Source organism: Talpa occidentalis, unplaced genomic scaffold (genome assembly GCF_014898055.3).
Source record: "Talpa occidentalis isolate TD23 unplaced genomic scaffold, MPIMG_talOcc4v2.1 talOcc4.6, whole genome shotgun sequence".
Taxonomy (NCBI): Eukaryota; Metazoa; Chordata; class Mammalia; order Eulipotyphla; family Talpidae; genus Talpa; species Talpa occidentalis.
The window spans coordinates 24797671-24812560 of NW_023604972.1; positions in this window are offsets into that span (position 1 = coordinate 24797671).

Below are 14890 nucleotides of genomic sequence, written 5' to 3' on the forward strand. Positions count from 1 at the left end.
CAATGGAAAGACAAGTTGAAGTGGTAGGCAAATGATGAAACACATTTCTGACCAAGTGATTTTATGAAAATATACTTTGAAATGTGTTCTCAGTTAAGGTAGTTTCTTAAAGGCACCCTGCATTAGAATGATGTGCAAATTTCTTTTGTATCCTTTACAACACTCCTACAGAATAGTAAATATGTCATATTAATATAAAATAGACATCCAGTCCAAAAGTTGTAGGATACAGGTGACCTTTTAAGCTGGAAGACAGTGAATTATACTGACAGGAAACATTACTTCACCAAGAAGTACACAGAATTCATCAAATTTCAGCTAAGAAGCATTCCTTGTTAGCATAAAAGATTTTAATATTCTCTGCTTAAGAGACCTTTAAAGTGAGAGTAATTTAGTATATATCAAATAATGTTAAAGAGATCGGTGGGTGGAGTTGCCCTGTTTTAAGGCAAAATATGAAGAGTTCAGTTGAATTATTCGTGATGCATTTGACACAGTTCTAAGAATATGTCTGAATAAACAAGGCAATAAGATCAATATTTTGGGGGGTTTCTTTCTTCTTCTTTTTTTTTTCTCCATGATCATCTAAGTCTATTTTGGCTTTTCGTTACTGATTAGTATCTCACTAGTTATTATAACAATTCAAAAAGACTTACCAGAGCTTCATAAGAATCAATTTTGTTAATTTTCTTCCTTGCATAGATAAATGTAATCAAATATATTTTCATTTAATGAGACCTGAGTTTATTTAGGCATTTTGAAGTTTATGGGAAGGTTTTTCATCACCCTGCATGAGAATTTTAGACTAATATTTTCCATAAAGGATATCTCTAAACAGATGAAAAATCTGAAAATTGATTTAAGATCAGTGCACAATGGCAAGTTTGACACAAATTCTAGCATATTATATATGATTTGAGGGATAAAGATGACCAGTCTAGAAAAATTACCCACATGATGTAGGTGAGCACCTGCCATTCAGCTTTGAGAAGGGGGTTGGAGGAAGTGTTAGTGGTTACAGAAATCATTTTTGCATTGGTGCTTCTGGAAACTGAGGGAGGAAATGCAATTTTCAAAATATGAACAGCAATCCAAAATCCAAGACTCTTGTGGCATAATTATTTATGACACTTTCAGAAATCCTTGTATTTTGCTATATGTTATCTTTATCTTAATCACAATATGGAAAGCAGAATATTGATTTGAAAAGAAAGAAAAGCTGAAGGAATGAGTTTGAGTTTAGCTCTAATATATGCCATATATATATATATGTGTGTGTGTGTGTGTGTGTGTGTGTGTGTGTGTGTGTATCTTTGCACACAGCTGTATATAGCATATATAGCTTAATGATTTGATTTAGAATAAATATGACTTATTTAAGTGCAAATAGAAGTGATGACTATTATCATGTTCCCCAATCCATAAAAACCAACCCTTAAAATATTAAAAACACTATATATTTGATAGAAGCAATTTTTTATGTTCTTTTTCCTATTCTTTTGCCATTATTATGTCTGAAGATTTGAAGTAGACTTCTGAATCTTTTAGAAATTTCTTAACTGAGGTATTGCCATGTGGATTTTTTGCCACTTTACCATTTTCTTGCCTGGGAAGTAAACCTAAGGCAGATAGCATGAGACATTTAGTGCAAAACCTGGCACATGTCATGCATTTAGCATTTGCAAAACTATGTATGTATTTATGGTATGCTATATACTTTCTGCATTTGATATTGCACCAATTGGAAACTTCCTCATGTAAAATGGAATGTCTTTAATTGCCTACATAGGAAAATAGGTCTTCAGGCCAAACTTCATCATGATTGCAAAATATTTGAATTTTGAAAACACTGATGCAGAAGCTCAAACTTTTTCTCTTCTAGCAGATGTGAGTTATTCTCAAGACAGCTCTCGTGATAAGTACTGAGGGCCTATTCCATCAGTGCACATGTGCTGAAATGTTCTGTTACCCAGCATTATAATTAGAGATTATTTCACAGTGATTTTCAGCACAGATGAAATTTAGCTCACTTAAGATATGACAGCCATCATCTCTTATTTTCATTAAACATGCTCTAGAGCGGGTGGTTATAGAAATAAGATGGGAATTAGCATCTGAAAGTTTAAAGATGATTGCAGAATTTCTTCCTTAGAAAATTATGGGTTTCCCTTGGCTTAGCTTTCCTAAAATAAATCAGCATTGCTCCAAGTGGCAGCCTCTGCTGCCTAGTGTATCACATTGAAGCGTTCATCTATGTCCACAAAAAAGGGAGTCTGATTTCAGTTGTTCCAAAATATAAGATGTGTCTCACTCTAGAGATGTGGGGGAAATTGACTGAGCGTGTTACCAAAGCCCATATGCCCCTGGATAATTTGCCCACTTTTCCCTCTCTGACTATGTCTGTGTAATTGCATCTACTCCATCATACATATTCTTCAATGGCATACAGATTCCTATTCCTGGTAGCAAGTCTTTGCAGTATTTTTTTTTTTTAATTAGGAAAGTATTTCTAGTTCTCTGTAAAAAATAAATGGAACTTTATCTGGGTAGGACCATCACACAAACCAGGTTATTTCTTTCACTGATGATTATTTCCCATGGTGTCCACGTACAAAGAAAAAAGGTCAGTCCATATTGACTGGCTTCCAGTTCTGGCCTCATTTGCACACTGAGAGTTTTGGGATTTGCTTCTTTGGAACCAAATGTTACTGCTCTGCAAAAGAGGGCCCATTAGGAAAATGGGAGTGCTCGGGATAGGAAAATTCCTTGAGGCCCCATTCTTTTTATTAATACTTGAATTGTCTCCATCTCCTCATTGCTGTGATACTCAACCTCTTCCAAGGGTATTCCTAGCAAGCATGTTTCTGATAGAAGCAATCCTTACAGGGATCTTAAAACAAAAGTGTTCATCTATTTCATCTGAGTGCTGCAGCTTCTTCTATTGGCTTCTGGAACCAAAAGAATAGCATAGAAATAAGGACCTCTAGCTCACTGTTCATTTCTCCTGCTCATTTCAGGATGTGTGGTCACTGAATTGTCCACTCATGTTTTATTCTCATTGCAAAAAACTTACAAATTAGTAACACTTGTTGCTTAGTATTAGACTTACAGTAATGGAGGGCTTATGGAGTCAGGGCTGATTTGACACAGGTCATAAGGGAGAGTGAAGTATTAAAAGAATTAGAAGCAAGTGTATAAGAACAGAGACAAGAGACCATTTACCCCCAGCAAATGGAAAATATGACCTTGGTCCCTGACTTTATAGTTCCCACTTGTAGTAGCTAGTGAGACTCCTATTTACTTCTTGTCATCATAATCTACAAAACACCACTATTTCCTTCCAATAGATTCTCTAAAGCATTCAGTTGACAAATATTCACTCATAAACCTACAACTGAATGAGACTTTCTCCACCCGCTCACCAACTACATTCTTCTAAGTCATAAAAGAGGGAATTTAGAAAACCTAAACAAGGGACCAGGAAAAAGACTAATTAATACAAAGCAAAAATCAAAATCAACAAGCAACTGTAAACCAGAGACACACTATGGGGGGGGTGAGGAGAGGTGGGATGGGGAGAGGAAGGACTAGGGTCAAAATAAGGGAGGGGTGCAATTGTATGGGGAATATAACCAAAATGAAAATGCATACATTGTGCAAAAATGAAAAATGATATAAGAATTATATTTAAAAAAGAGTAAAACTAATAAAAGATACCTTCCTGTGCATCCTAAAAAAAAAAATTACCAGCATGGGCAAAAAGAAAAAAAAAAAAAAAGAGGGAACAGTGATTGTTTCCTCTACTAAAAAAAGGACAGAAGCTTAGGAAGTGAGACTCTGTGAAGGAAGAGGCACTATCATTTTGTCTCCCACCTTAGCATTTTGTGCCTTATGTTTTTGAAAAAGAAACAGAGAAGAAAAAGCTCAAAAATAATGACATAATTGGGTTGATCTCTGTTTGGAATGCAATGCATGAACGGAGCAAATGTCATGCTCTTTCATTGTTCCAGAACCAAAGACTAATGAGTCGGTTTCACCTCTTTGCCTTGAACATGACTTGGCTGAAGGTTAATCACATTAACTCCTGTGAATCAACATTCTGCAATGTCATGGTGCAAAAAGAAACTCTATCAATGACTCCAGGAAATTAGAACCCCATGTGATGATTTTCAGACTTTTCTAAACCAAGAATAGTACTGCCAACTCTATATGCCTTTTGGGATAGTGCTTTTCTACTCAACATATACCCAGCTGCTGGGAGTCTAGAAACCACTGCTTTTGCAAATAAGGGAATTTAAACTTAGGAACATAAACACATGCAAAGAAAACCTGGGAAACCAAGGTATGACTACAAAGACTGGAGAAAATGGCTATCAGAATTGTGAATGGATATTTATACTCACCAGTCACCATAAGTCTAAAATGAAAGGAGACCCCACAACTAATTCCCCAGTTTTCTCTCAAATTAGCCTTTTTCTTAAAATATTATCAGGGTTCATATGAGATCAACTCATTTCTAGACCAAAGTTAACCAATGGGTGTTATATGTAGACTTGCATTTCAATTCACCCCAACGCTAATGACCGCTGCTTCTTAAACGGTAACATGCATCTAAATTCCCTGGGTAGCTAATTAAAATGAAGATGCTGATTCAGTTGAATTGGAATAGGATCCAAGGTTTTATATTTCCAAGAACTCATTCTATTGTCTTTGGATTCCTGGTCCACACCTTACCATAAATAGATTCAAAATAAAATCATTTCTAATATCCATCTCATTATTGTTTAATCTTTGGTAAAATTTTGAGATACAGAATGCAGTCTATCAGATACAATTTCATTCTGTTGGACTAGTCATAAAAGTAAGTTTTTCACAGCATATTATTGATAAGTAGCTAATATCCAATCAACTGTGAAGATTATTTAGAACTGTCCAATTATCCAAGTCTTAAGTAGTAAAGGTTTGTTAGATCACTAGGATGTATACAGAATTTTATATTTGATACTGCTTTTAATTTTTCTCAGATGCAAGTTTTAACTTTTTAAATTATAAAATGAAAACCTAAAGTGCATATTTAGGGACCATTCATATTACTAGAACACTAATATTTTTGATTACAGAGTAACACAAGTGACATAAAAGAAATCTGAAAGTAAGTAATTAACAATATGACCTTGTGACCAAGCTGCCATGAATAGGTAGATCAGCGCAAAGACATTTAAGAATCAAATATAGGGCCTCCCCGGTGGCGCATCGGTTGAGCGCTGGGTTGCGAAGCAGCCTCTGCAGTGCTGGTTTGATCCCCGGCCACCGGGCGAGGGTCCCACATGGCGCACAGACCTCTCCTGCCGCCCACTGCTCCTCTCAGCAGTGTACTCCATCACTCTGTCTGTTCTACTCTCTGCTCTGGCTCTGGTGAATTCTCTCACCCTCCCACGCCTCTGACTGTACTAAGTGCTTGTATAAATAAATAAATGAATGAATGAATAAATAAATAAATAAATGGATGGATGAATGAATAAATTAATGAATTAATTAATTTAAAAAAGAATCAAATATACTGCTTTTAGATAAAATTTCTGTCACAAATAGCATTAATAGTAGATTAATAGCAAAGTCCTAATACCTATAATAAGAGGGACATAGTTCTAAAAATTTCCTCCTCAGTAGAATATTGCAGCCACCTTCACTCTCCATTGTCTTTTTGTCATTCTGCCACACCTGCTGTGTCCTGACTTTAAATAACAGTTTGTCTTCTCAGTACTTGCATTCAAGTAACTGAGCTCCTCAGGAGCAAATCATATTGCTGGGTTGATTGATAGCACTTTCAGTGTGTAATTCTCAGTCATAACTGAGCTCTCAACATCCCTTATGATCTTACCATATTATTCCAATCAGTGCATTCCAATCAGGTTCTGCAGAGTATCTTTCTACCTTCTACACTCATCAGATGAACCACCCATCTATGGCCACATCTCTATCAACTGATGGCCTTAACTAATCATGGCTTGTAGTAAAGATTGGGGGTTCTGAATGCAAAATATCTGGGTCTGTATTTAGTTTCCAGCCATCTGTTCAAATGAACTTTAGACATACATTTCTGAACTGTTTTGTGCCTCAAAAAGGGACAGTAATAGTTGCTACCTTGTGGGTTATTTGCATGGTAAATGAGGCAATACATTTCAATAAGTCATCAATAAAAGTTTACTATTATTCTGTTTCCACGAGAAGACTAGAAGTCACTGAATAGAAATTCCCTTAACTCCCCAACCCATATCAACAAAACCATTTGGACCCTCCTAATCTCATCTAAGCCTAATTTCCTTCAAAAGACCTTGCTTCCTAGTGCTATCACTTTGGCAACCAAGTGCTACAATGAACATAGGAGGACATATATTCTTCAAATTATTGCTTTTGCATCCCTTGGAGTGGAAATGCTGGATCATATGGTAGATCGATTTTGAATAGTTCAAGAAATCTCCATGCTGTTTTCCATAGGGACTGTATCTATGTACCAACTCTACATTCCCACCAAGAGTGGATGTTCCTTTTCCTCCACACCTTTGCTAACACTTGTTGTTTCTGGTTATTTTAATATGGCCATTGTCACTGTATGAGGTGATATCTCATTCTGTTTTTGATTTACATTTACTTTATGATAAGTGATGAGCATTTTTTGTGTCTGATATGCCATCTATAGACCTTCTTTGGAGATGTATATTTAGCTTTTCTGTCCATTTGTTGATTGGGTTATTATTTGAGTATTTTTTACTCAATATAATGAAAGACATTTAAGACAACAACATTTAAGACATTTAAGACAACATTTAAGACATTTTGTTGAGTATTTTTTGTACTCAACATAGATCTTAAGACATCAGCCTTTTGTCAGAAGTATGATATGCAAATATCTTCTTCCATTCAGTAGGATGTCTTTAAATTTTAATCATAGTTTCTTTCACTATGCAGAAGTATTTTAGTTTGATGTAGCACACTTAGTTTATTTTTATTTTGGTAAATTTTTTGGAGCTGAGTCTCCGAAGACATCAGTGAAGTCAGTGTCTCAGTTTCAGAACTTAAGTTCAATTTTTTAATCCATTTTGAGTAAACTTTTGTATACGGTGTGAGATAGTAGTCTAGTTTCATTCTTTTGCATATGGCTATCCAGTTTATCTAACACCATTTGTTAAAGCGATATTCTTTTCTCCATTGTATACTCTTGGCTCCTTTGTTGTAGATTAATTGCCCATATTAAATGTGGGTTTATTTCTGGGCCCTCCACTCTATCCCATTAATCTGCACTCATAAAATTTCTGTTCAACTTTGTACTGAAGGTTCTATTCAGGACCCCAAGAAAAAGAAGATATTAAAGCTAATCAGATTGGAAAGGCAAAGGTGAATGTTTATTTACAGACAATGTAATTGTCTATGTGAAATTATAATGGACTTTACAAAAAATTTTGAGAACTTTCAGTAAGTTTGTAAGATACAAGATCAATATGCAAAAACTGTTTCTAGTACCTGTAATCAAAAATCAGAAATTGAAGTTAGCTAAGTTGTTTCATCTATAATAACATCAAAAGTATAAACTACTTAAAGATAAATCTGATGAGGTACAAGGCCTGTCTACCAAAATTATAAAAGATAACTGAAATACATAATAAAGTCCCTAACTATATTGGTAGACCAGTAAATACAAAATTATTAAGATGGCAATTCTTAAATTAATCGATAGAGCCAACATAATTCTAATCAAAATCTCAGAAGATATTAATGTTTTAGTTGACATCCTGATACTAAATTTATATGAGAGTTCACAGAACTAGAATAGTTGAAAAAATTTTGAAAAAGAATAAAGTTGGAAAATTCACACCACCAATTTCAAATAATGTGCAGATATAGTAATCAAGGTATCAGTAAAAGTGAAGACACACAGATAAATGGAACAGAGTAGGGCCACCCTGGTGGCAGAAGGGGTTAAGCACCACATGATGAAGCAATTCGCAGCCTCTGTAGCACGTGTTCGATCCCCGGCCAGCCAGGGAGCTACCCACATGGCTCAGCAGACCTCTCCTGACTCGCCCACTGCTCCCCTCAGCAGTGTACTTGGTCAATCTGCCTGTTCTGTTCCTCACTCTGGGGAATCCTCTCACCCCCCCCCCACACCTCTGGCCTGTACCCCAGCTCTTGTATGCATAAATAAATAAGTCTTAAAAAAATGAAAAACTAGCAACAACAAATGTTGGCGAGGATGTGGAGAAAAAGGAACTCTTGTGCACTGTTGGTGGGAGTGCAAACTGGTCCAACCACTATGGAGAGCTGTGTGGAGATTTCTGGACCTACTAAACATAGAGCTTCCATATGATCCAGCAATTCCACTCCTAGGTATTTACCCAAAGGACACAGAAACATCAATTCCAAAGAGCACCTGCACTCCTATGTTTATAGCAGCACTGTTTACAATAGCTAAGCTTTGGAAACAACCCAAATGCCCAAAAATAGATGACTGGATCAAGAAGATGTGGTACATATATACCATGGAATATCACTCAGCATTCAAAAAAGATAAACACATGCAATTTGCAGCAACATGGATGGCACTGGAAGGGATCATGCTCAGCGAAATAAGCCAGAAAGAAAAAGAAAAATACCGGATGGTCTCACTCATAGCAGGAATCTAGAAAACTTAAATAAGGGACCAGGAAAATGAATATAAGAAAGTGAAAATCAAAATCAACAAAAAACTATGAACCAGAGACACTTTTTGGGGGTGGGGGGCGGGAGGGGAAGGATTGGGGTCAGAATGGGGCGTTTGCAATTGTATGGGGGAATATAAAAATAAAATTTAATATTTAAAAAAAAAAAAATAAAGGCAGATAAGCTGCCACCAAAGACCAAGGGCTGCACCATCTCAAGCGGCCTCTGCACAGTGGATGATGCTGCAGAAAATACTACAGACTCAGGTGTAGTCCACAGGTAAAAACAACCACCATAAATTTGCTCAGACAATTCTGAGACACTTTATACCTATGGAAAGAATGACAGTAGCATATTTAAGAAAATAAAATTATTTAGAACGGAAAAAAAATCTTGGGGAAGAAAAAGAAACGGGAAAAGACATAGAACTTTAAGAAAGCTGGAAATGAGATAAATTTTAAGTCAATATTCCTTTTGCTACATTTGACTGGAAATTATCAGCTTAGATCCCTGGGAACTATAGAGGAAAATTTTGTAATAAATGTATTAACAAGTGAAAAAAAAAAAAATGGAACAGAGTAGGGAGTTAAAAAACAGAGGCTCCTACATATATAGTCATTTGATCTTTGGCAAAGGAAATTCAAATAATCTTTTTAGCAGATGGTGCCAGAATTCATTGGGTCCACTTGCCTCTGGTAATTGTGTTATATTTTACAAATAAAAGTTGAGTGCTCAGCAGAGGAAAATGATCCTGTGAAATTGGTTAATTAACACAGTTTACCTGGCCTCATGATGCCACATTAGTTTCTTCATTCCAAATATAAAATTCAAGTTCTGATTTGGAAAATATGGAAAAAAGACATTTTTGATAAATCTGCAAGTGTTCATCAAGGATGCACAAGAGGCTCAGTACTGTGCTTTGAGATTCAAAGATAAAAATACATGCATGCAATATAGTCTCTTCCCTCTAAGAATTCATATTTTTGTCAGGATAGAGAATTAGTACACAGGAGATTATGGATCTGAATATGTAGCAGTATATGATTGAGGGGTACATTTTGTTTGGAAATACTATAAATATTTATTGTGTTTTTATTAACTTCCTTGGGGTTTAGTTACAGTTAGTGAATGCTTATTATTCAGGTAGATTCAAGTTCAGGGAGAGAACTTGGGGAAAATGAATGGGTCCTGGGTTTGGTGCTGCAGGAGGGTGTCTTGGTTGACAGGTTGTCAGAGATGGAAAGCCTCAGGAAGTAGAAAGAAACTGCAAAATAAAATAATTGTTGACCCGGTGGGACCCTGAATATCCATGTTCATGACTTCTCTGTTAAGGAGCAAATTTTATTCTGTAAAAATGATGAATTTAATGCAAAAGTAGGGTCGATCCCATAACTCTGAATGAGGTTTCAGCACCGCAGTCTCCCCACAGAGCTGTCAGCCCTTAGGCTCATCAAGAACCATTGATTTTGCTGGGCATTTGCCCTGAGGTACAGCTTAGATATCTGTGACAGTAACTACCAGGGCCCAGTATACTGCAGGTTCTAAATCTCAGGGTTAAGTCTCAGCACTATGAAGCTATCAGCAGCAGCTGCAGCATGAATTCAATACCCGGCCAGGGAGCTACCCACGTGGTACAGCAGACCTTTCCTATCTTGCCTGCTACTCCCCTCAACAGTGTATTTCAATGGCTCCACCTGTTCTGCTCCCCACTCTATCTCTGGTGAATCGTCTCACCCCCTAGACCTCTGGCCTACACCCAGCTCTTGAATGCATAAATAAATAAAATACATCTTAATAAATAAATAAATAGTTCCAGGAGTTGGAGGACAATGGCAGGGACTACAGGCTTGCATCACTTATTTTGAAGAAAATGATCACTAATCCCTAGAACAATGGTCTCCCTTTCTGCTGCATTTCATTTTAAATTATCATTTTAAATGGTTATTTCATTTAAAATTTATCCCTGATGGGTAAGCATTTTCCTGGGAAATATCACATCTATGTACTAACTTGAAGCAATTTAACTACTCTTCTGACTGGATCAGAGATCAAGTGCTTTAAGTTCTGTATTTAAAATGTTAAAACATGTAGCAAATGGTGAAGGAAATGGCACTATTTTAAATCCTTCCATTTTATGCAATTTAACATTTAAATATCATTGTATGTAACTTCTCAAACAAGGGAGACTAGAGATCAAAAAGTGATTTTTAAATGAGGGAGGCTGGAATCTTATCTTTGAAATGTGTTTACATATATGACAATTTATGTCTTATATGCTGGACAAATAAGACCAATTCAGCTCCATTAAGTGTTGAGAAATAGCGTGACACTCAGCCTCTCAACTATATTCATAAAGTTTTTTTCTCTTCTATTAAATTATAATAATTAAATTTCTCTCCTGCAGTTGGGATGCGGATAACTTTGCTGGTATATAACTCACAACATATCCCCCCACCTAGAACAGAATAGATGACAGCCTTCTTGGTGTTCTCCCTCCGTTTTTAAAGTTATCTTCATCAAAAATCAGAATGTCTTAGAACAATTCAAAGACTTCTTGATAAATCAATGTCACAGCCACAGAGCATCCTTCTCTGGAAGACAGCGCCATCCCTAGTCCTCAGAGGCACTCCTGTGGCCTCTCTTGCTTGCATAATAAAATAAAATAAAAAGTGACAACATTTTCTATCCCCAAGGAGTAGACAGTGTCACTCTTTCAATATTTGCATCTATTCTCTATTCTCATAGCACTTCCTTAAGAAAGCAGTCCTCATTTTTCAGTTGAGTCTTTAACTAGAGAACCTTGGTGATGGTGGCAGTCCCAGAAATGTTATCTAAGTGCTGTGCTCCCCAGAATGTGATAGACCCACTGATTTCTGTCTGTTAATCAGGGAGAGATTTCAGATAAAAACACAAAAGCTTCCAAACGGATCCAGCCACCTCAAAGGGAGTGAATTTCCCAACATCGTGCAGATGTTAGAAAACAACTTTATATTCACTGAGCAAATATATTGAGTCCCTACTTTGTGCCTCTGAGAGATCCTGTGTAGAAAAGTGAATAAGACACCATTTTATAGATAGGAAAGCTGAGGCTAAGATAGATTGAGCAACTCACTCACCATCACAAAGCCTGTAGTGATGGATCCAGGGATTCAAACTCAGAATCTCAACCACTAAATAAGAATTTCGAAAAGCAGTATTCACACTACCTGCATCATAACTGGAGTACTTTTTTAAATAGGCAGATTCTTGCGCCTCATTCCAGACTTGGGGAGTCAGAATTTCTAGGAGTGGGATCCAGCAGCCCTACTTTATTTAAGCACCAGGTGTGAGTCTCACAAACACTGAAATCTAAGAAGCATTCTACTTCCTATACCCTCCAAAAAGAAACTAATTGATTAAAGTGTCCAGATCCTCCAGAGGGGATTAAAAAACCTAAGCTAGGAACATTAACTATTGTTATCATTGCACATGATTGCTCAGAGTAGAAAAACTGTCAAATTATAGGGGTGAACTCAAGTCTCTATTTGACTCAGTGCTCTAGCTCTAATTAAAGCTGGAGTGGATCCCCACAGTTGGCATCCCACGTACCCCTGTTTCTATATGTGGAGCAGCCTTCCCAATTTCATAATTGACAGCCCTGGTGAGAGCAGCCCCCTGGGACTAGGACTCCTGCTCTGACCCTTACTAAGTAAAAATGGAAGAGTCATTTAAATTTTCTCTGCTTGCATTTTGTTATTTGTGAATTAGGCATAGTAATTTCCAGAAAATAGCTTTATGGCAAAAAAAAATGTAGATTAAATTTTAACTGATATTTCCCGTGAAACTTATTTGGCCTACAGTCTGATGCCTAAGAGAGACTCAAAAAATGATAATGTAGATTTTTTTTCTAAATAGCCAGTCACCCTGGCCTCTTCTTTCTATTTTTGCTTCAATTTCAAGATAATTGGCCAACAATCTTTCTTTTTAATTGGACAGATGTAGGTTCAAACCCTGACCCAACAATTTTACTTTTTAATTGGACAGATGTGGTTTCAAATCCTGACTCTGTCAATCACTAGTGTTTATCTTCTTATTGGTGACACAGGGACAGAGACCTACATTTTAGAGTTGTTGAAAAAAACAGAAGAAATAAAGTAGACAAAGTTCCTAGTAAGAGCACATAGTAAGCAAGCAATAGCTTCTGTTTTCCCCTCTCATTTTAAAGCCAAAGCACCGTGGCTTCTCAGTAACATCAGAGAGCAATTTGTTATAATTTTACCATTCAGTATTTAATTGAATTCTAGTTCCTCTCATCATTAATGTAGTAATTTAATAGCTACTTGGTCACATATTGATTAGAAGCCAAACATTATCCAAATGTTTCCTGTACACTCATGTCTCGCCCTTTCTTCTCAGCCCAAAGGCCACATTTGTTCCCTAAGAGACCAGAGAGCTCAGGCTGCTGCTTTCCTAAGCGAGATATTGGCAGTCAAAAGAGGTGAAGTGACAGAAAATCCAGGTCAATGGCAAAGATGATTAAATAGTTAGAAAATGAGATTTGTGGGAAAAGTAATTTTAAAGACTAGAAATTGTTTCTTCTGGAGATACTGAGGACAGTCTGGTGATGACCATCAAACACACCCATCTGGTTGCTGCCCAGAAAGGTACCACTAGGTTACCCTCCACTTCCCCAAGGACAGGGGGCTCTGCACCTAATCACAGCATGAGAAATTTAGAGTGAATTTAGGAAAGGTGATGACAAGATCAGAGCTGACAGGCTTCTCTGACTTGTTTTCTGTTATCCTTTCTAAATCTTCCAGAATCAGGCTCTGGGCATTTTCAGTGACTTCTCTAAACTTCCTTCACTCACTCTACACACAGTTGGGGAACACTGCATCTACACCACATATGTGCTCAGCTCTGGGCATGCAAGGATGCAATGAACATGGTCCCAGTCTTGTGGCACTATAGCCTCAATGAGGCACGTGTTATATACAGGATCCTTACAAAAGGAGATCTACAATGCAATGTTCATTTTCTTATTCAAGCACTTTGGGACTTTCCACCACCCTATTTGGTAAAAATAAATTCCAGGGGCCTCCCAGGTGGCACAAGGGTTAAGAAGCAACCTATGAAGCTATCAGCAGCCACTGCAGTACGAGTTCGACTCCCAGCCAGCCAGGGAGCAACACACATGGCACGGCAGACTTCTGACTCGCCCGCTGCTTCCTCAGCAGTGTATTTCAGTACATCTGCCTGTTCTGCTCCCTACTCTCTCTGGCGAATTCTCTCACCCTCCACCCCTCAGGCCTGTACCCCAGCTCTTGTATGCATAAATAAATAAATCTTTAGGGAAAAAAAAAAAAAGAAGAAACTCCAGATTCCTTAATATGTCATTCAGTCCCTTCAAAGATCCTAGCCCCCATTCTATTCTAAAATCAATATGCCCATAACATTCCTTTTGTACCTCAGGTTTTTAGCCTATGCTATTTCTTCTGTTCGGTATGTTCTTTTCCAACTCTCGTTTCACCTACCCAAGGGATCAGAGTGGCCACATTGGACACATTGTTAGTTAATTGTATGAGTATCCCAATAGAGTCAGCCCTGAGAAACTAGGAATTATGGAACACAATTTTGGTCCAATGGTTAGTAAAAAAGGTCATGTAGATTATGTGATCAATAATTGGATGAGGGCCTCCCGGTGGCGCAGCAGTTGAGCACTGGGTTGCGAAGCTGCCCGTGGCCTCCGGTTCGATCCCTGGCTCCTCTCCGGCCACCGGAGGAGGGTCCCGCATGGCACGCAGACCTCTCCTGCCGCCTGCTGCTCCCTTCAGCAGTGTACTTCAGTCCTTTGTCTGCTCTGCTCCCTGCTCTGGCTCTGGTGAATTCTCTCACCCTCCTGTGCTTCTGACTGTACCCAGTGCTTGTATAAACAAAACAAACAAACAAACAAATAAATAAATAAAAACATGCCTCTATTAAAAAAAAAAACTTTCAAAAAAAATAATAATTGGATGATCTGTATGGGAATAAAGGAAGGAGAGAGGGAGAAGGGGAGAGAGAGACAAAGGGAAAGGGAATAAGGAAGTAAGAGAGGGAATCGGTCTTATGTAATTTGTCAATATTTCTATCTTAATAGTATTTCTCTCCAAAAGGTGCCTTTCTGCTCCCTGTACAATCCACCCACCGTTACCTCAGCCCTCAGATTTAACTC